General features: G+C 39.3%; 1 pseudogene; it reads left to right on the forward strand.

Moving 5' to 3' along the window:
- The first annotated feature begins 210 nt into the window (after nt 1–210).
- LOC120875383 lies at nt 211–19,108 on the forward strand (annotated as a pseudogene).
- The last annotated feature ends 2,813 nt before the right edge of the window (nt 19,109–21,921 follow it).

A 21,921-nucleotide genomic window follows, 5' to 3' on the forward strand; every position in this document is an offset into this window, starting at 1 on the left:
AGAGCTCCTAAAACCCTTGCAATTTCTTGTGCTGAGAGTAAAAATGGCATTTTTTGTTATGCTAATAAGGTGATTTTAGAAGGTAGGGAAGAATGAGGGCTGGCTTGGTTGCCAAGATAAGCAAGTGATTAGGGAGGGGGCACTTTCAATCCCATCCCCAGATTTAATAAACTGTACCTAGGTAATGAAGATTCCATTAAAAACAAAAGGATGGGGTTTGGAGAACTTCTAGGTTTGTGAACTAGAAATATTTCATACACCACAGTGCTGGGCCCACTCTCCACAGGGACGGAGTCCCTTTGATCAGGACCTTGCACTTGGTATCTGTTCCTGTAGCTGCTGATTCCTAACTTTTAATGTGCTTTGTAATACACTGGTAATATAGTGAGTAAAACAGTTTTCTAAGTCCTGTGAGCCATTCTAACAAATTGATTGAATCCAAGTGGTCATAGGGAGCTCTGATTTTTAGCCAGTTGGTCAGAGAAACAGGAGATAACCTGAACTTGCAATTGATATCTGAAGCAAGAGGCGCAGTTTGAAGGGCTGAGCCCTTAACCTGTGAAAGCTGATACTATCTCTGGTTGGATAACGTCAGATTTGAACTGAATTTCAGTGTCTGGTGTCAGACAATTGCTATCTGGTGTCAGACAATTGCTTGGTGGTTGTAGGGGAAATTTTCGCACATGTTGGAATTGCGTGTACAAACTTTAATACTCAAAGTCCAGTCAGGCCTCAAGTGCCATTCTTTTTTTTTTTTTTTTCCAAGTACCATTCTTCTATAGCTCCTGCATCAATGACAGCTCCAGAAACCCACTGGTTGGGAGGGCAAGACAAAGGGGTAGGAAACTGAGGAAACCAATTAACTTGAAGGCTTCCCTTCAAGTACCATTTAATCTCTAGCACATTCTCTGAATAGAGTGATAACAAAATTGATGCTCAGATGCTTGAAGAACTTGCCCAAGATCACAGACCTTTTTAAAATTATCATAAGGTTAAGAAAATTACAAGCACAAGTCACTGAATCAACAAGATATAGATACAAACTGTACTACAGATGTGGAGTGGGTGGCCCACCTAAGTATTCTTGCCTGAGGATCCCAAGGACAGGAGTCATGGGGTTTCAAAGAGTCAGACATGACTGAGTGCCTAAGCACATAGATGTGGAAGATACTACAGATGCTGAAGAACTTATTAAAGAATGTGAAGATGGAAAAATGTCAGAATAAACTATCACTTGTTGGAACTGAGACATTCACTGATTCAAATGCTCAGTTATTACAAATTATGTAAGTGAAATGTTTCACCACCACTGGATTTAGTCAATGTCAGAAACAAACTCCTGCTTATTCCACTGAATGAAGATGTTCTGCCTGGTAATATTAGGAAGGATTCCAAAAATTAAGGCATGATCTAGCAACGGTACAGAGAAGGCAATGGCACCCCACTCCAGTACTCCTACCTGGAAAATCCCATGGGGGAGGGCCTAGTAGGCTGCAGTCCATGGGGTCTCTGGGAGTCAGACACGACTGAGCAACTTCCCTTTCACTTTTCACTTTCATGCACTGGAGAAGGAAATGGCAACCCACTCCAGTGTTCTTGCCTGGAGAATCCCAGGGATGGGGGAGCCTAGTGGGCTGCCATCTATGGGGTCATACAGAGTCGGACACAACTGAAGTGCCTTAGCAGTAGCAGCAGCAATGATAATGTCTACTATTCAAAAAATGAAAAGATAAAAGTTAAAACAGTGATTGGCTATACAGCAACAGATACTGGAATCTTTTAATTAACTCAACAATGAAATATCACATAGTGACATATTTTTCTGAGTTGAGAAACTTTATAAGCAACAATATTTAATCTAAAAGAATATAAAGAAAAACTCTTAATTACCTTGCATGAGTTTCTAGAAGACCATTTTCTTAAAATTGATAGAAGATTGAAAAAGACAAGAGAAAAATCAAGTACATAACCTAACTTTACACCTCAAGCAAATACAAAAAGAAAAAATGAAGAACCCCAGGGTTAGTAGAGGGAAAGAAATCATAAAAATTTGGGCAGAAATAAATGAAAAAGAAACAAAGGAGACTATAGCAAAAATCAACAAAACTAAAAGCTGGCTCTTTGAGAAGATTAAAAAAAAAATAGACAAACCATTAGCCAAACTAATCAAGAAAAAAAGGCAGAAGAATCAAATCAACAATCTCTTCAACAAGTGGTGCTGGGAAAACTGGTCAACCACTTGTAAAAGAATGAAACTAGAACACTTTCTAACACCATACACAAAAATAAACTCAAAATGAATGAAAGATCTAAATGTAAGACCAGAAACTATAAAACTCCTAGAGGAAAACAGGCAAAACACTCTCCAACATAAATCACAGCAGGATCCTCTATGACCCACCTCCCAGAGTAATGAAAATAAAAGAAAAAAATAAACAAATGGGACCTAATTAAACTTAAAAGCTCTTGCACAATGAAGGAAACTATATGCAAGGTGGAAAGACAGCTTTCAGAATGGAAGAAAATAATAGCAAACAAAGCAAGGAACAAAAGAATTAATCTCAAAAATATACAAGCAACTCCTGCAGCTCAATTCCAGAAAAATAAGCAACCCAATAAAAAAATGGGCTGAAGAACTAAACAGACATTTGTCCTAAGAAGACACACAGATGGCTAACAAACACATGAAAAGATGCTCAACGTCACTCATTGTCTGAGAAATGAAAATCAAAGCCACAATGATGTACCATCTCATGCCAGTCAGAATGGCTGCTATCAAAAATTCTACAAACAATAAATGCTAGAGAGTGTGTGGAGAAAAGGGAACCCTCTTACAGGGTTGGTGGGAATGCAAACCAGTACAATCACTATGGAGAACAGTGTGGAGATTCCTTAAACAAATGGAAATAGAACTGCCATATGACCCAGAAATCCCACTGCTGGGCATACACACCGAGGAAACCAGAACTGAGAGACACGTGTACCCCAGTGTTCATCACAGCACTGTTTACAATAGCCAGGACATGGAAGCAACCTAGATGTCCATTGGCAGATGAATGGATAAGACAGCTGTGGTACATATACACAATGGAATATTACTCAGCTATTAAAAAGAATGCATTTGAATCAGTCCTAATGAGGTGGATCAAACTGGAGCCTATCATACAGAGTGAAGTAAGTCAGAAAGAAAAACACCAATACAGTATATTAGCGCATACATATGGAATTTACAAAGATGGTAACGATGATCCTATGTGTGAGACAGCAAAAGAGATACAGATGTAAAGAAGACTGTTGGACTCTGTGGGAGAAGGCGAGGGTGGGATGATTTGAGAGAATAGCACTGAAACATGTGTATTACCATATGTGAAACAGATTGCCAGTCCAGGTTCAATGCATGAGACAATGCTCAGGACTGGTGCTCTGGGATGACCCTGAGGGATGGGATGGGGAGGGAGTAAGGAGGGGGTTTCAGGATGGGGAACACATTTACACCCATGGCTGATTCATGTCAATGTATAGCAAAAATCACTACAATATTGTCAAGTAATTAGTCTCCAATTAAAATAAATAAGTTCTGTTCAGTTCAGTCACTCAGTCATGTCCAACTCTTTGTGACCCCATGAACTGCAGCATGCCAGGCCTCTCTGTCCATCACCAACTCCCAGGGTTCACTCAAACTCACATTCATTGAGTCAGTGATGCCATCCAGCCATCTCATCCTCTGTTGTCCCCTTCTCCTCTTGCCCTCAATCCTTCCCAGCATCAGGGTCTTTTCAAATGAGTCAGTACTTTGCATCAGGTGGCCAAAGTACTGGAGTTTCAGCTTCAACATCAGTCCTTCCAATGAACACCCAGGACTGATCTCCTTTAGGATGGACTGGTTGGATTTCCTTGCAGTCCAAGGGACTCTCAAGAGTCTTCTCCAACACCACAGTTCAAAAGAATCAATTCTTCAGTGCTCAGCTTTCTTTATAGTCCAACTCTCACATCCATACATGACCAGTGGAAAACCATAGCTTCGACTAGATGGAACTTTGTTGACAAAGTAATGTCTCTGCCTTTTTAATTTAAATTTATTTATTTTGTCTCTGCTTTTTAATATGCTGTCTAGGTTGGTCAGGTTGGCACTAAAAAAAGTGCTAACACATAACTTTCCTTCCAAGGAGTAAGCATCTTTTAATTTAATGGCTGCAATCACCATCTGCAGTGATTTTGGAGCCTGGGGGAAAAAAAAATTGAAAAAGAGAAACATTGTCCATTCATGCCTCCTTTGTCATATTGACCATAAGTGCCTAGGTTTATTTCTGGGCTCTCTATTCTGTTCCATTGACCTATGCATTGGTTTTTCTGCCAGTACCACACTGTTGTGATTACTGTAGCTTCATAGTATAGGATGAAGTCAGGGAACTTGATTCCTCCAGCTCTGTTCTTTCTCAATATTGTTTTGGCTCCTTGGGGTCTTTTGTGTTTCTATATATATTTCAAAATTATTTGTCCCAGTTTTGTGAAACATATTCATGGTGTTTTGATAGAGATTTCATTAAATCTGTAGATTTCCTTGGTTAATATTGTCATTTTAAAAATATTGATTCTTCAAGTCCAAGAAGACATACCCTTCCATACATTTGTGTTGTCTTCAATTTCCTTCTTCAGTGTCTTATAGTTTTCCAAGTACAGGATTTTTGACCCCTTAGATAAACTTATTCTTAAGCATTTCATTCTTTTTGATGTAATGGTAAAAGGATTATTTCCTTGGTTTCTCTTTCTGAGTAAAATTGGATGGAAAACCCAAATAGATATTTTCCCAAAGAGGACATGAAGACGGCCAACAGGCACATGAAAAACGCTCCACATGGCTCACCATTAGGGAAACACAAGTCAAAAGGTACAATGAGGTATCACTTCACACCTGCCAAAATGGCTATCATCAAAAATAATACAACTAACAAATCTTAGCTAGAATGTTTCTCACTGCCAGTGAGAAAGCAAATTGATGCAGTCACTATGGAAAATAATATGGAGATTGTTAAAAATAAGAACAAAAACCTAAAAATAGTGCTAACACATGCTCCGGCAATTCCACTTCTAAGTATACATCCGTAGAAAACAAAAACATTAATTCTAAAAGATACATGCACCCCAGTGTTCATGGCAGGATTACTTATAACAGTCAAGATATGGAAGCAATATAAGTGTCCATCCATAAATGAATGAATAAAGATGTATAGTATATATGTGTGTGAGTGTATATATAAACAAACAAACACAATGGAATATTACTCAGTCACAAAAAGAATAAAAGTTTGCCATATGCAGCACTATGGATAGACTTAGAGGATATTATGTTAAGTAAAACAAATCAGTGAAACAAATACAGTGAAAGACAAATACTGTACGTTATCACTTATGTGTGCAACCAAAAAATACAATGAACTAGTGAATATAGCAACAACAAAAAAAGCAGCAAACGGATATCCCACATATCTTGGGGCAACTAAGCCCACACACAACTAAAGAGGCCGAAATGAAATGAATGAAAATCCCATGTGTCAAAACTAAAAACAAATACAGTCAAATAAATACTTTTTAAAGCAGCAGACCCACAGATATAGGGAACAAACAGTGGTTACCAGTGGGCAGAGTGAAGGGGAGAGGGGTAATCTAGGGGTATGGGTTTAAGAAGCACAAACTATCATGTATAACCTACAAGGATATATTGCATAACATGGGGGACATGGCCAACGTTTAAAACCATAAATAAAGCATAATCTTTACAAACTGTGAATCACTATATTGTATACCTGTAACATATATTATACTGTTGCTGTATTATATGTCAACTATGACGTAAAATGAAGTGAAAGTCACTCAGTCATGTCTTACTCTTTGCAACACCATGGACTGTAACCCACCAGGCTCGTCTGTCCATGGAATTCTCCAGGCATGAATAGGTAGCCATACCCTTTTGCAGGGGATCTTCTGGACCCAGGGATACCACATTGCATGCAGACTCTTTACCATCTGAGCCACCGGGTACTTGAATAAAAAACAGAGGAAAAAAACATTAAAAATCACTGGCATAATTGATAGCACTAACATGAAATGTTGGCAATTCATATAAAAAGATTATTAGATGTCCCACATGATCCTTATGTCAAAATTAGTGATTACCTTTGGCCACCTTATAACAAGCTAAGACATATAGAAGATTCAGTCCAAATAAGGTTAGAATTCTTCCATCAGTAAAAAGATGGCCTTTATTCACATAGTACTTAAAGAATCCTGTTTGTTATGAAAAAATAATAGAAACACTGAGGACTACTTGAATAAAGAACATGAAATCAAAGCTCTTAGTCCATCTATTAATCTTAAAATGATATATGCTGTAACCATATTAATTTTAATATGCTTCTTTCAATTCAGTGCTTTGTTGTTTTAAACTGTATGAACAAGAATGAAAGTAAAAATATTATAGACTTAATCATTGCAAAACTTTGCAAAATTTACTTCATGCAATATTCTTTTAAAATTCTTCGTTGCTTTATGATATTGCTAATGCAATATTTTCCATTTAAATTTTATGTCAGTTTCTTTTAAATATTTTGATTCCATTTGATGCCTAGGTCATTTCTATAGAAATTATAATGGACAGACCATTTTATTTGAAGATGGTTCTAAAATTAAAGTAATATCTGATGTTAAAGATAGCAAAATTTTAAAATATTTGTCAAACCTTTTTCATGTATACTGCCTTAAGATTTGTTTAAAAAAATAGAATATAAAACACTAAAGGATAAAGTTAGCATGAAAACTATGGATAAATTTAGCATGAAAACTATTTTAATGTGTATTATATACCAAGTGACATTATATATTAAACTACTCTGATTCTGTTAATTATTATCAACAAAACTGTGTTCATAGTTTAGTTCAGTTGCTCAGTTGTGTCCGACTCTTCACGACCCCATGAATTGCAGCATACCAGGCCTCCCTGTCCATCACCAACTCCCGGAGTACACCCAAACCCATGTCCATTGAGTCAGTGATGCCATCCAGCCATCTCATCCTCTGTTGTCCCCTTCTCCTCCTGCCTTCAATCATTCCCAGCATCAGGGTCTTTTCAAATGAATCAGCTCTTCGCATCAGGTGGCCAAAGTATTGGAGCTTCAGCTTCAACATCAGTCCTTCCAATGAACACCCAGGACTGATCTTTAGAATGGACTGGTTGGATCTCCTTGCAGTCCAAGGGACTCTCAAGAGTCTTCTCCAACACCACAGTTCAAAAACATTAATTCTTCGGGGCTCAGCTTTCTTTATAGTCCAACTCACATCCATATATGATTACTGGAAAAACCATAGCCTTGACTAGATGGATCTTTGTTGACAAAGTAATGTCTCTGCTTTTTAATATGCTGTCTAGGTTGGTCATAATTTTCCTTCCAAGGAGTAAGCGTCTTTTAATTTCATGTGTTCATAAGCTTGTATTAATCTTCTCTGGCTTTTCTGTAAATAAAACTCTCTAATTTAAAAAGAAAAACAGAGACTTCCCTGATGGTCCATTGGTTAAAACTTTCAGGTCTTAATGCAGGGGGCCAGATGTGGTCCCTGGGGGGGAGCTAGATCCCACATACCACAACTAAGAGCCCACGTGCAGCAAGGAAAGCCAACAGGCCACAACTAACACCTGGCACAGCCAAATTAATAAATAAGGAAGAACAAAAACAGGGACTTTCCTGGTGGCACAATGGTTAAGACTCAGTGCTTTTACTGCAGGGGACTGGGTGTGGTCCCCAGTCAGAGAACTAAGATCCTGTAAACCATGCAGCACAGCCAAATAAATAAATGAAAAAATAAACAAGCAAACCAAAAACAAAACTAAGCAACAAAGTGGAAGCAAAACTAATTGTGAAGATCCTGGTAATCATGGCAAGTATGGCAGCTTGATCGGATCTATAGTCCTGAATTAGATCTGTAACAAGAAAAAACAAAAACTATAAAGGAAATTATTGAGACCACTGAAGAAATTGGAATATAGACTGTAGATTAAAGAATTGCATAAATGTTAAATTTCCTGAATTAACAACTGTATTATCACTACCTAAATGTACATCCTGTTCTTAGGAAGTATATATGGTATAATGTTTGCAACCTTCTCTCAGATTGGTCAGAAGAAACAAAAACATTTACATACAGTGGAAAAGGCCAGTACAATACACAAGCGCTCAGTCGTGTCTGACTCTTTGCAACCATATAGACTGTGAGCCAAACTCACAAGATGGTGGGGTAGAAGGATATGCACTCATCTTCTCCTGTGAGAACTCCAAAGTTGCAACTCATGGCTGAACAACTATCAACAGGAGAATGTTGGATCCCACCAAAAAATGATACCCCACATCCAAGGGCAAAGGAGAAGCCTCTAAAGACGATAGGAGTGGCAAAATCATGTTTAGAATCAAATCCCATAACTGCCAGAGACTCTGGGGGGGGTGGGGGGTGGGGGGCGGGGAGAGGTTAAACAAAACATTGGGTGCTCCAGGATCCAGAGGCCCCAGAGAGACTGAGGCAGACCCACCTTTGAGTGTTTGTCTCCTGTGGAGGCATGGATCAGCAGTGGCCTGCCACAGGGACAGGGGCTCTTCCTGCAGCAGAACTGGGTCACCCAGTGTGACCTACCATAGAGCCACTGAGCAGTTGGCCCACAAACTGCAGAACAATTATATAAAAGAAACTCTCACACTTTTAAGAAAGTTCTAGGACCCACAACGTATTTCCCAATCTGTGGATCTGGCAAAGGGACTGAGAGTACCCAGGGAATTTGACTTTAGAGGTCAGTGGGACTTGATTACAGAACTTCCACAGGACTGGGGAAATGGATTCTTGGAGGGAACAAACAAAGCCCTGTGCACACCAGGAACCAGGAGAAAGGAGCAGTGTCCCCACAAAAGATGGAGTCAGAATTTGTTGTGAGTGTCCAGGGATCTCCTGTGGAGGTGCGGCCTCAGGCCAAATAACAGGGAGGGAATACAGTCCTGCCCTTCAACAGAATATTGGATTAAAAATTTACTGAGCATGGCCCAACAGTGGAAACAGTAATGAACTTTATTTCTGGGGGCTTGCAAATCATTGCAGATGGTGACTGCAGCCATGAAATTAAAAGACACTAGCTCCTTGGAAGGAAAGCTATGACTAACCTAGACAGCTTATTAAAAACAGAGACATTACTTTGCCAACAGAGGTCCATCTAGTCAAAGCTATGGTTTTTCCAGTAGTCATGTATGGATGTGTGAGTTGGACTATAAAGAAACCTGAGTGCCAAAGAACTGATGCTTTTGAACTGTGGTGTTGAAGAAGACTCCTGAGAGTCCCTTGGACAGCAAGGAGATCCAACCAGTTTATCCTAAAGGAAATCAGTCCTGAATATTCATTGGAAGGACTGATGCTGAAGCTGAAACTCCAATACTTTGGCCACCTGATGTGAAGAACTGACTCATTTGAAATGACACTGATGCTGGGAAAGATTGAAGGTGGGAGGAGAAGGGGATGACAGAGGATGAGATGCTTGAATGGCATCACCAACTGAATGGACATGAGTTTGAGTAAACTCCAGGCACTGGTGATGGACAGGGAGGCATGGTGTGCTGTAGTCCCATGGGGTCACAAAGAGTCAGACACTATTGAGTGACTGAACTGAACTGAGCATGGCTCCACCCATCAGAACAAGACCCAGTTTCCCCTCAGTCTTTCCCATCAGGAAGTTTCCATAAGTCTCTTATCCTTATCCATCAGAGGGCAGACAAAATGAAAACCATAATCACAGAAAATTAAACTGATTGCATGGACCACAACACTGTCTAACTCAATGAAATTATGAGCCATGTCATGTTGGGTCTCTGAAGATGGATGGGTCATGGCAGAGAGTTCTGAAATTATGAGCCATGTCATGTTGGGTCTCCAAAGATGGATGGGTCATGGCAGAGAGTTCTGGAAAAAAAAAATGTGGTCCACTGGAGAAGGGAATGGCAAACCAGCTCCATATTCTTGCCTTGAGAACCCCATGAACATTATGAAAAGGCAAAAAGATATGACTTTGAAAGACGAAATCTCCAGGTCAGTAGGGACCCAATATGCTACTGGAGAAGAGTAGAGAAATAACTCCAGAAAGAATGAAGAGGCAGAGCCAAACTGAAAACAACACCCAGTGAATGTGACTAATGATGGAAGTAAAATCCGATGCTGTAAAGAACAGTATGGCATAGGAATCTGGAATGTTAGGTCCATGAATCAAGGTAAACTGGATGGGGTCACAGAAGATATGGTAAGAGTAAACATTGACATTTTAGGCGTCACTAAACTAAAATGGACTGGAACGGGCAAATTTAATTCAGATGACTATTATATATACTACTGTGGGCAAGAATCCCTTAGAAGAAATGGAGTAGCCCTAATAGTCAATAAAAGAATCTGAAATGCAGTACTTGGGTGCAATCTCAAAAATGACAGTATGATCTTTGTTCTTTTCCAAGGCAAACCATTGAATATGACAATAATCCAAGTCTATGCCCCAACAAGTAATACTGAAGAAGCTGAAGTTGAATGCTTCTATGAAGACCTACAAGACCTTTTAGAACTAACACCCCCAAAAGATGTGTTTTCATTATATATGATTGGAATGCAAAAGTGGGAAGTCAAGAAATACCTGGAGTAATGGAAAATTTGGCCTTGGAGTACAGAATGAAGCAGGGCAAAGGCTAACAGAGTTTTGCCTAGAGAATGCACTGGTCATAGCAAACACGCTCTTCCAACAACACAAGAGAAGACTCGACACATGGACATCACCAGATGGTCAACACCGAAATCAGATTGATTATATTCTTTGCAGCCAAAGATGGAGAAGCTCTACACAGTCAGCAAAAATAAGACCTGGAGCTGACTGTGGCTCAGATCATGAACTCCTTATTGCTAAATTCAGACTTCAATTGAAGAAAGTAGGGAAAACCACTAGACCATTCAGGTATGACCTAAATCAAATCCCTTACAATTATACAGTGGAAGTGACAAATAGAATTAAAGGGATTAGATCTGATAGAGTGCCTGAAAAACTATGGATGGAGGTTCATGACATTGTACAGGAGGCAGTGATCAAGGCCATCCCCAAGAAAAAGAAACGCAAAAAGGCAAAATGGTTTTCTGAGGAGGCTCTAAAAAGAAGAGAAGTGAAAGGCAAAGGAGAAAAGGAAAGATATGTCCACTTGAATGCAGAGTTTCAAAGAATAGCAAGGAGAGATAAGAAAACCTTCCTCAATGATCAATGCAAAGAAATAGAGGAAAACAATAGAAAGGGAAAGACTAGAGATCTCTTCAAGAAAATTAGAGATACCAAAGGAACATTTCATGCAAAGATGGGCACAATAAAGGACAGAAGTTGTATGGACCTAACAGAAGCAGAAGATATTTATAAGAGGTAACAAGAATACACAGAAGAACTATAGAAAAAAGATCTTCACGACCAAGATAATCACGATGTTGTGACCACTCACCTAGAGCCAGACATCCTGGAATGTGAAGTCAAGTGGGCCTTAGGAAGCATCACTACACACAAAGCTAGTGGAGATGATGGAATTCCAGTTGAGTTATTTCAAATGCTAAAAGATGATGCTGTGAAAGTGCTGCATTCAATATACCAGCACATTTGGACTGGAACCATGTGGCCACAGGACTGGAAAACATCAGTTTTCCTTCCAATCCCAAAGAAAGGAAATTTCAAAGAATGCTCAAACCACAGTACAATTGCACTGATCTCACAGGCTAGGAAAGTAATGCTCAACATTCTCCAAGCCAGGCTTCAGCAGTACATGAACTGTGAACTTCCAAATGTTCAAGCTGGATTTAGAAAAGGCAGAGGAACCAGAGATAAAATTGCCAATATTAACTGGATCATCAAAAAAGTAAAGGAGTTCCATAAAAACATCTACATCTGCTTTACCTTGCTTTATCATGTTCTGAGGACCATCACTTTCACCTGGATTACAGTTTCTAGCCCTGCCTCCTCTCTCAAACATCCTTCTAGATTATTTGGAAAAAATTAATACAGAAAGGAAGACTCCAAGACTACCATATGGAAAACTTCATAGAGTAATGATAACAGAGGAAAGGGGGTATGGAAGTGGTGAAGTGTGGAGGGTACACAAGGGGAGTTAGCAATCTAATTTTGAGAATTAAAGAATTACAAAACCTGTAGGCATACAGATGCATTTTCTGTGATTTACATAGAACACTGGAAACCTTCTTTCTCCCAAGAGCCCTTTATAAACAAATAACTAACATGTATACCATATGCCTAGAGTAATAGGTGAAAAGAAAAGAAAAACAGAGGTTGAAATTTTGGCTTTTCCTGCTTCAATTCTGAATAACTTCAGTATAAGCTTTCATACCCAATTATATTTACATCACCAAATAAAATAATCTTATGGATTTTGTTCTTACTGTGTTCACAGTCTATTAAAGAGATAAATAGGATTTGTATTGAAGTAGCCAGAAAACCACCACTGCTAAACCAGGGGCTTCAATCTCCAGTAAAACATCTTGCTGAACATGTAGATACCGACTAATCATCATTATCTGTCAGTTTTCACTTGTTTAGCTAAGTGAGCAAGTCTGGTCTACTCTTAACATTTAAGGGCTAAGGTCTAAGGATACCCATACTTAGATGCTCGTGGCAGTAGTGTTGGTGAAAACTGAAGACTACACAATTTAAACAACCATTATATATAGAAGAGGCACATCTATTGTGGCATATAGATATAAGGGTATTATTTATACATATATTTAACATTACTATATACACAACTATTCATAAGTAGATATGTATTTATACACACATACATACAGAGTGATATTAGATACAGATATAGTGTGATAGATATAGAGGGATAATGATAGAATATTATCTTGAGATGAAAATGAGCAATTATTGCTACATATAAATGGGTGAATACTAAAAACATACAGTTAAGAGCAGGAACAACTACGTCAACTGCTTTCCTATAGCTTAAATATGTAATTACAAGGGATAAAATTGTAAAGAACAGCATGGAGGATTCATCTCTGTTAGAGGCAGAGGTCATGATTTGGAAGGGATATCCAGCACGTTTAAGAGAGCCAAGTTACTTCTTCACTTAAATGTAAGCCTGTAAAAGGCACTTAGCCTCTTTATATGAGTTTTTATTTTTTTGGCCATGCTACATGGCTTGTGGGATCTTAAATTGCTAGCCAGGGATCAAACCTGGTTCCCCTGCAACTTGGGCACAAAGTCCCAACCAATGGACCACCAGGTAATTCCCTGTATGACATTTCATTATCCGTAAGATGGAATATTCCGTGGAGAACAAAACAACAGTGACAAATACAGAACAAGTACTCAATAGATGCTGGCTGATTCTGGTTGTATTCACATCCTCTGTTGTACTCAAACCAAAGAAATCCTAGTTTCTGCTCAAAAGTGCAAGGTTTTAATAGGTCAAAAAGGACCACTGTGAGTTGGTCTGGATGACTGTACCCACCTTCTTATAAGCCTTGGTCACTGGACTGGAAAATGGAAGCAGGTTCTGAGTCTCAGTTCTAGCATAATCACAGGCCCAGATCTCAAGAAACACGTTGTTTACCAAGTCCTGGCAACTCACTTTCCTTGGAGTTTAGCTCATCTGTCTGTCTGGAGGCCCTTAACTACGGGATGATTAGGAGAAACTGATCCTGCCTGTCTGTATTACAATTAAACCCCATGCTTTAGAATTCTTCATCATAGTTTCTTTTACCTGAAAAATCAGTTGGGTTGTCCTTAGAATAATATAAGAAGACTCTTCTTGAGTGCAAACAGAAAATGTTTCCCACAAAATCTCTGCATGGGTCTACAACTCCTCCAGACTCCTGCTTTTCAAGCACATAAAAGCATGCACCTGTTTTCTTATGATTCCTAAGTAAGCCTCAGGGCAAATGCTTTTCACCTGCTTAATGTCAATTTTCTTCAACCTGGCTGTTTCAGAATCCTTCACAAAGCCAAACCTGCAGTGCTAGTTACGGTTCCATGGGTTTTGGGTCAGATCTAGTTGTGTATGAAGGTGATCCTGTCAGAAGAGCCTTGTGCAGCTGGGTTACTGTAACCATCTTTGGATATATGCCACTCCTAGAACTTGTGAGTGTTCCCAAAAGGCAAATCATGGGCTGTCTCTGCTTTGTCAGAAGCTGTCCTGAGGTAGAAAGGAAAGATAGTATATCTCTACACCATGGCCTTTAAATCCTTGTCTACTTGGAAGGGTCCCATACCTAGGTAACTCTCCAAAATAAATCTTAAACAACTGCTGACTTAGAACATAACTACAAAACATTAGCCACCCATATACTTTCTTGGCTGAACTCTGCTTTTGGAACTTGAGATCTGGGAGGGAGTTTAAGACTGTTGAGCACAGGACAGCTTGCTACCCTTTGGATTGTGATTCAGTAGTAGGCCCGGGGTGGGAGCTGAGGTCTGCTGGCCTAACAAGATCCCAGGTGATTGCCAATGTTGTTGATTCGCAAACCTCACTTTGAGTAACAAAGGTCCAGCATACTTCATAAGTGCTTACTTGCCAGGGAGACAGATATAGTCAGACTCCTAATTTTAACTAAAACACGGTGAGATCTTGAACAACTCCTTGTCCTCTGGAGTTGAGTTTATGACTAAAATTCCTCCTCCACTTGCCTTGAGGAAATTTGACTATGTAAAACATACTCATTTTTTTTTCCAATAGAAATGCCATAATTCATTCTTCTGTATAAAAATGCATCTTTACATGAAACATGCTTTCTAAGAGGAAGAAATATATTTCAGATCATAAATAATCAGCAAACATACAACTGCGGACAGTGAAAAACAAACAAACAAACACTGGTGCTTTCCATTAGTGCTGAAAGCAAACCTGCTTAGGATCTTAGGATATATTTACAGGCTATTACAGTACTCAACCACAAAAGTTGAGGTGTTTAGATCTTTTAGTAGTAGACACTGATGTTTGTAAAGGCAGATCCCCTATATAAAAATAAATAGGGTATATTTTCACACTTATGTGCTGTAATGAAGAGTAATATTGGTAGGAAAGTAAAGTATGAACAGTTAATTCAAAATATCAGTTCATTCACTCAGTAGTGTCCAACTCTTTGTGACCCCATGGCCTGCAGCTTGCCAGGCTTCCCTGTCCATCACCAACTCTCGGAGCTTTCTCAAGCTCATGTCCATCAAGTCAGTGATGCCATCCAACCATCTCTGTGTTCCCCTTCTCCTCCTGCCTTCAATCTTTCCTAGCATCAGGGTCTTTTCCAGTGAATCAGTTCTTTGCATCAGGTGGCCAAAGGATTGGAGTTTCACCTCCAGTCCTTCCAATGAATATTCAGGACTGATTTTGTTTAGGATTGACCTGTTTGATCTCCTTGCAGTCCAAGGGACTCTCAAGAGTCTTCTCCAACACCACAGTTCAAAAGCATCAATTCTTCAGGGCTCAGCTTTCTTTACAGTCCAACTCTCCCAACCGTACATGACTACTGGAAAAACCACAGCTTTGACTAGACATACCTTTGTCTGCAAAGAAATGTCTCTACTTTTTAATATGCTGTCTAGGTTTGTCATAGCTTTTCTTCCAAGGAGAAAGCATCTTTTAATTTCATGGCTGCAGTCACCATCTGCAGTGATTTTGGAGCCACAGAAAATAAAGTCACTCACTGTTTCCTTTGTTTCCCCATCTATTTGCCATGAAGTGATGTGACTGGACGCCATCTTAGTTTTCTGAATCTTGAGTTTTAAGCATACTTTTTCACTTTCATCAATTCAAAATATAAGGACAAGCAAAAAGAAATTGGTTCAAATGCTGAGTTCAATATTAAACTGGGCTTCAACTCCACACCCTCAAATTTGGTGCACTGTAGTAATTTTCTACACCCCAAGGTAGAGGACTCTCATTGGTTGGACTGTTACTTCTCTTATTGTGTGGTCCTCAGATAAACCCTGGCAATTATTAGAAATACAAATCCCCAGGTCTCCACCCCAGAGTAAATTAGAAAAATCTGGGTGGGTGTTTGCACTCTGTTTTAAGAAGCTCTCAGGTGCTGCTGATACACACTCAAGTGGGTAAACCGTTGCCTTACCAGAGAGATACATAGAGTCAAGCATAACCACTGGTTTAAAAAGAAAGAGTAAATATCCAAAAATGAGTAAAAGGCTAAACTGTGTAATTACATTTTAATTGAAATGATAATGGCTTTCAGTTCTCGATGAGTCATGTCGAACTCTTTGCGACCCCATGAACTGCAGCACGCCAGGCCTCCCTTTCCACCACCAACTCCCAGAATTCACTCAAACTCCTGTCCGTCAAGTTGGTGATGCCATCCAGCCATCTCATCCTCTGTCGTCCCCATCTCCTCCTGACCCCAAATCCCTCCCAGCATCAAGGTCTTTTCCAATGAGTCAAGTCTTCACGTGAGGTAGCCAAAGTATTGGAGTTTCAGCTTTAGAATCAGTCCTTTCAGTGAACACCCAGGACAAAAAATGTTTCTAAGATTAACAGACAATTTCTAAGCATCCATAACAGATAGAGGAGGTGGTGGACTAGACAGAGTACACAGGCAAGTGGAGGGTAAAGAGTGAAAGGCCAGGGAAATGTAAGATTTCTACTTACATAGGTGAAAGTACCACTGTGACTGGAAAAGGGGTAGCAAAACCTCCCGGGGAAATCCAGCTTCATTTTGGTGAAGTTGAGCATTACAAAGAGGAAAATCAGTATATCAGGTTTTCCAAAATACAAGTGTATAAATCTGAAGGTATGCAAAAATGTGCTTTGTATTCATTGGAAAGGGGAGATACATCTGTATCTCCTATATATGTATCTGTATACATCTGTATCTCCCCTTTCCAATGAATACAAAGGATTTTCCTCTTTGTAATGCTCAACTTCACCAAAATGAAGCTGGATTTCCCCGGGAGGTTTTGCTACCCCTTTTCCAGTCACAGTGGTACTTTCACCTATGTAAGTAGAAATCTTACATATCCCTGGCCTTTCACTCTTTACCCTCCACTTGCCTGTGTACTCTGTCTAGTCCACCACCTCCTCTATCTGTTATGGATGCTTAGAAAATGTCTGTTAATCTTAGAAACATTTTTTGTCCTGGGTGTTCACTGAAAGGACTGATTCTAAAGATGAAACCCAGAAAAACATCTATTTCTGCTTTATTGACTATACCAAAGCCTTTGACTGTCTGGATCACAATAAACTGTGGAAAATTCTGAAAGAGATGGGAATACCAGACCACCTGACCTGCCTCTTGAGAAATCTGTATGCAGGTCAGCAAGAAACAGCTAGAACTGGATATGGAACAACAGACTGGTTCCAAATAGGAAAAGGAGTACGTCAAGGCTGTATATTGTCACCCTGCTTATTTAACTTTTATGCAGAGTACATCATGAGAAACGCTGGGCTAGAAGAAGCACAAGCTGGAATCAAGATTGCCAGGAGAAATATTAATAACCTCAGATACGCAGATGACACCACCCTTATGGCAGAAAGTGAAGAGGAACTAAAAAGCCTCTTGATGAGAGTGAAAGAGACTGAAAAAATTGGCTTAAAGCTCAACATTCGGAAAACTAAGATCATGGCATCTGGTCCCATCATTTCATGGCAAATAGATGGGGAAACACTGGAAACAGTGTCAGACTTTATTTTGGGGGACTCTAAAATCACTGCAGATGGTGACTGCAGCCATGAAATTAAAAGACACTCCTTGGAAGAAAAGTTATGACTAACCTAGATAGCATATTGAAAAGCAGAGACGTTACTTTGCCAAAAAATGTCCGTCCAGTCAAGGCTATGGTTTTTCCAGTGGTCATGTATGGATGTGAGAGTTGGACTGTGAGGAAAGCTGAGCGCCAAAGAATTGATGCTTTTGAACTGTGGTGTTGGAGAAGACTCTTGAGAGTCCCTTGGACTGCAAGGAGACCCAACCAGTCCATTCTGAAGGAGATCAGCCCTGGGATTTCTTTGGAGGGAATGATGCTGAAGCTGAAACTCCAGTACTTTGGCCACCTCATGTGAAGAGTTGACTCATTGGAAAAGACTCTGATGCTGGGAGGGATTGGGGGAAGGAGGAATAGGGGACCACAGACGATGAGATGGCTGGATGGCATCACTGACTCGATGGACATGAGTCTGAGTGAACTCCGGGAGTTGGTGATGGACAGGGAAGCCTGGCGTGCTGTGATTCATGGGGTCGCAAAGAGTTGGACACGACTGAGCAAATAAAGTGAACTGAACTGATGTGCAAAACCTACATGATCTTTTCAGATAAAGCAAATGGCATTGTGGCAGTTTGCTTTAAGAAGTCCTTGCCTCTGCCGTATGTGAGCAGGAACACTTTCTTAGGAAAGAGATAGTGACATATTCAGAAGAAAACTCTCAACACTTTATTTTTTTAAATAAAAGGGAGTCTCATTAAAAAAAGAAAAAGAAGAATGAACCTACTCATCAAACTTACCGAAATACAGAAAACATTTTGGCAAATATATTAAAATAATACAAAATAATATTTTAAAAGGAAGGCACCTAAATATGCTCACAGATCGTCTCCGTAGCCATAGAAGCAATGCAAAATATTTCCATATCGTTCTGTATAAAATACAAAGCTTTCGTTTCGCTGCATTTGTAATGCAGAACTAAAGGAAAAAAATAAGAGATAAAAAGAGGAAATGAGTCTTTTAAAGTCGGTATTATTTAGGGCACATTTCTAAGCGTGCAGATGCCAATTCACATTTTAAAAAGACTAAATTCTGAACATAATAACGACAGAACAAAAAAGCCCAATTATAAAACGTTCGTTTCCCTAGGAAGCGGTGATGGATATACAGAGCAGTGCAGTCACACAGACTACAGCGGCACAGCGAACAGCCCCGGAGGCGCAGACAGGGCCCGCCCACGGGCTGTCCGTCACAGTCAGGTACCTCACCTTCCCAGAGTGCCCCGCGGACTGGCCAGCGTCACTGGATGATGACGTACTTCCTCCGCGCTGTGGGGTCGGGCTGGCTCGTTATTAAAGGCTGGGACGCGAAGCGCGCGTCTCGGGATGAAACTTTGTTCTAATAGTTTTAGTTTCCTAAACTGGCTCCATAGGCAAGAAAAAAAGAAAATTCGAAATTACTCATTACTTAAGTTTATCCCCTCCGAAAGAAAAGTCCAAAAATAGAAGTTTTAACTCCACTGTGAAACATATGTCCCTCTTTAAAAGGTTTTGATTCGTAAGAAATTGATCATTGACCAAAAAAAAAAAAAAAAAAAGGTAACATATATTGCTGAGGAAATTTTCCTCTGTTTTGTTATGAACTTGGGATCCTGAACAAATACCTGCTGCTCACTGACTAACACTGTTGCAATTGAATAATCTATGTTGATCTATATAATACAAAAAACACGTATGCAGTGAAAAATAAAGACCATTAAATGAATTCATCTCTCAAGTGTAGCCTGAATAGAAAGAGACCAAAATTCAGATGTTGCAAGGTGCAACCCGGAGAACTAAGAATCACTTACTAAGTTTTTAATTGGTTACTCTTTAAATTTGTAACATTACCACTCCTTAAAAAATAAAGTCTACATGATGAAGAAATACAGTTTTTCTTTTTTTTTTTATGTTTACAACGTCTGATTAATTTTAAAAAAGACAAAATATTTCAAGATCATTCCTAAATGTGACACTAATAGTTTTATATTGAAATTATTCCCTGCCTTCTCCTTAACGCTTCTAGTAGTCCTAATACTTTCCATTACTTAAAAAAAATTTAAAGTCAACCTTCAAATAATTAACAAGGAAATGAGGAATTCATTATTTTTGAAGTAGTTTGGAGCATTGACTTATTTATATTGTGGAATGCAACAGATGAAGGTTTCTGCCATTATTTTGGTAGAATAATAAAGCTGGAAGGAGGAGACAGCCCTGGGGAAACAGGTCCCTTGGACGACATTGAGGTAGAAAACTGAGCTGCACTGCAAGGTGATGCGAGGATGGAAACGGAGTGGTGATGCATACAGTAGGGGTGAAGACATACAAAGTTTAGTAGTTGCTTTGGAAAGAATTCTGACATTTATTTCAGAAGTTTACAAACTACACAAAAACTTGTCAAGGTAAGAACATTTTTAATTAACAGAATTCACAGTTATTTTTCAGATAATCTTGAAATTTTGGTGAAATTTTTACCATCCAAGCAAATGATGTTTAGTTTAAGGAATTTTTTTAAAAGACAAAAGCCAAAGAATGCAAGACAACATCTAAAATTTAACTTTATTAAAATAGAATTCCCATTGACAGTTCAGACCAATGAAATTAGGTAACAGAAATAAAAACATCAATATTTATAAGTGACTTTTTACAGACAATAATTATAAAATAAAAAGCATATGGAAATAGAAATAGCATTTCACTTTTTAAAGTAAAGGCTGATCATATTCTAAAATTCTAGAACCACAACACAAGAATTCCACCTCCCTCTCTTCCCAGAAGGGAATCAGTAGAAGGGTTAGGGGTGCACTGTTGGTGGTCCTGGTCGCCTGCGGAGTAAACTACTGACGGAAATTCCCCAAACTGAAGAATCCCACAGAAGCTTGGAAAAAAGAGGCCCTGAGCCAAAAGGAAGTGGGATCTCGCTCTGACCCCCAGCTCCAGTTCATTCCTGGGATGGTAACTTTCGGGCAGCAGTCCTCCTGGCTGATCCCTGGACCTTCTCAGGCACCCAGTGACCCAGCTTGTAGAAAAGTGGAGCTTGCCCTCATGGTGGTCAATGCCAGGTTGAGCGTGCTGGTGGAACCTGGGACCACAGTTTCTGCCCTTTTGACTTCAGGACAGGGAAACCACATAGTCTCTGGTTTCTCACTATCCAACATCCTGTATATTGTTCAGAAATATTTTGAAAAAAATTGAAGTACCATAAAATTGACTCTCTCGAAAAAGAATTCTAAGTTAAAATTCAATGTGTACCCATATGCAGAAAGAAAATCACAGACTTCAAGGTTTTTACCTCTTTTTCTTTTAAAATACATTTTTAAAATGTCCTCTTTTTTTTAAATTGACTTAAAATGAACAGATTTTAATTAAAATCTCAACTAAATTTCAGCATACTACACCTAATTTGTTGGCTTGGGGGAAAATACTTAAGACTTATTTCTAAGAGCATAAAATATCAAAGTTAAATAAAATGGTACAATTTAAATACACAGAAAGTATTTTAATTTCAGACCTGAGTTCTCTGATAGTTTTGACTCTATCACAAAGCCTTCAAAGAGCTATAGAGAAAAAGTGGATAAAGAAAAGTCTTGGAATATAGAATGCTAACAAAACTTTAGTTGTTAGACGAGTAGAAAATTCAAATTTAGTAACTAGACCCCTTCAAATGAAAAATTAGCAAATGAAGAAAAACAGTCATGAGAATATAATTCATTTAGAGAACCTCCAACATGTTGAAAATTAATAGTGATTTTTTTTTTGTCAGTCACGTTGGAAACTTTTTTCTCCTATTTTGACACAAAAAACATTTTGTATCAGACTACAGCCAGTTACGGAGAAGGCCATGGCACCCCACTCCAGCACTCTTGCCTGGAAAATCCCATGGACAGAGGAGCCTGGTAGGCTACAGTCCATGGGGTCGCTAGGAGTTGGACACAACTTCACTTCCCTTTTCACTTTCATGCATTGGAGAAGGAAATGGCAACCCACTCCAGTGTTGTTGCCTGGAGGATCCCAGGGACCCGAGAGCCTGTTGGGCTGCTGTCTATGGGGTCGCACAGAGTCGGACACGACTGAAGCGACGCAGCAGCAGCAGCAGCAGCAGCAGAGCCAGTTAACAATGTTGTGATAGTT

Source organism: Oryx dammah, unplaced genomic scaffold, assembly GCF_014754425.2.
Source record: "Oryx dammah isolate SB20612 unplaced genomic scaffold, SCBI_Odam_1.1 HiC_scaffold_16, whole genome shotgun sequence".
NCBI lineage: Eukaryota > Metazoa > Chordata > Mammalia > Artiodactyla > Bovidae > Oryx > Oryx dammah.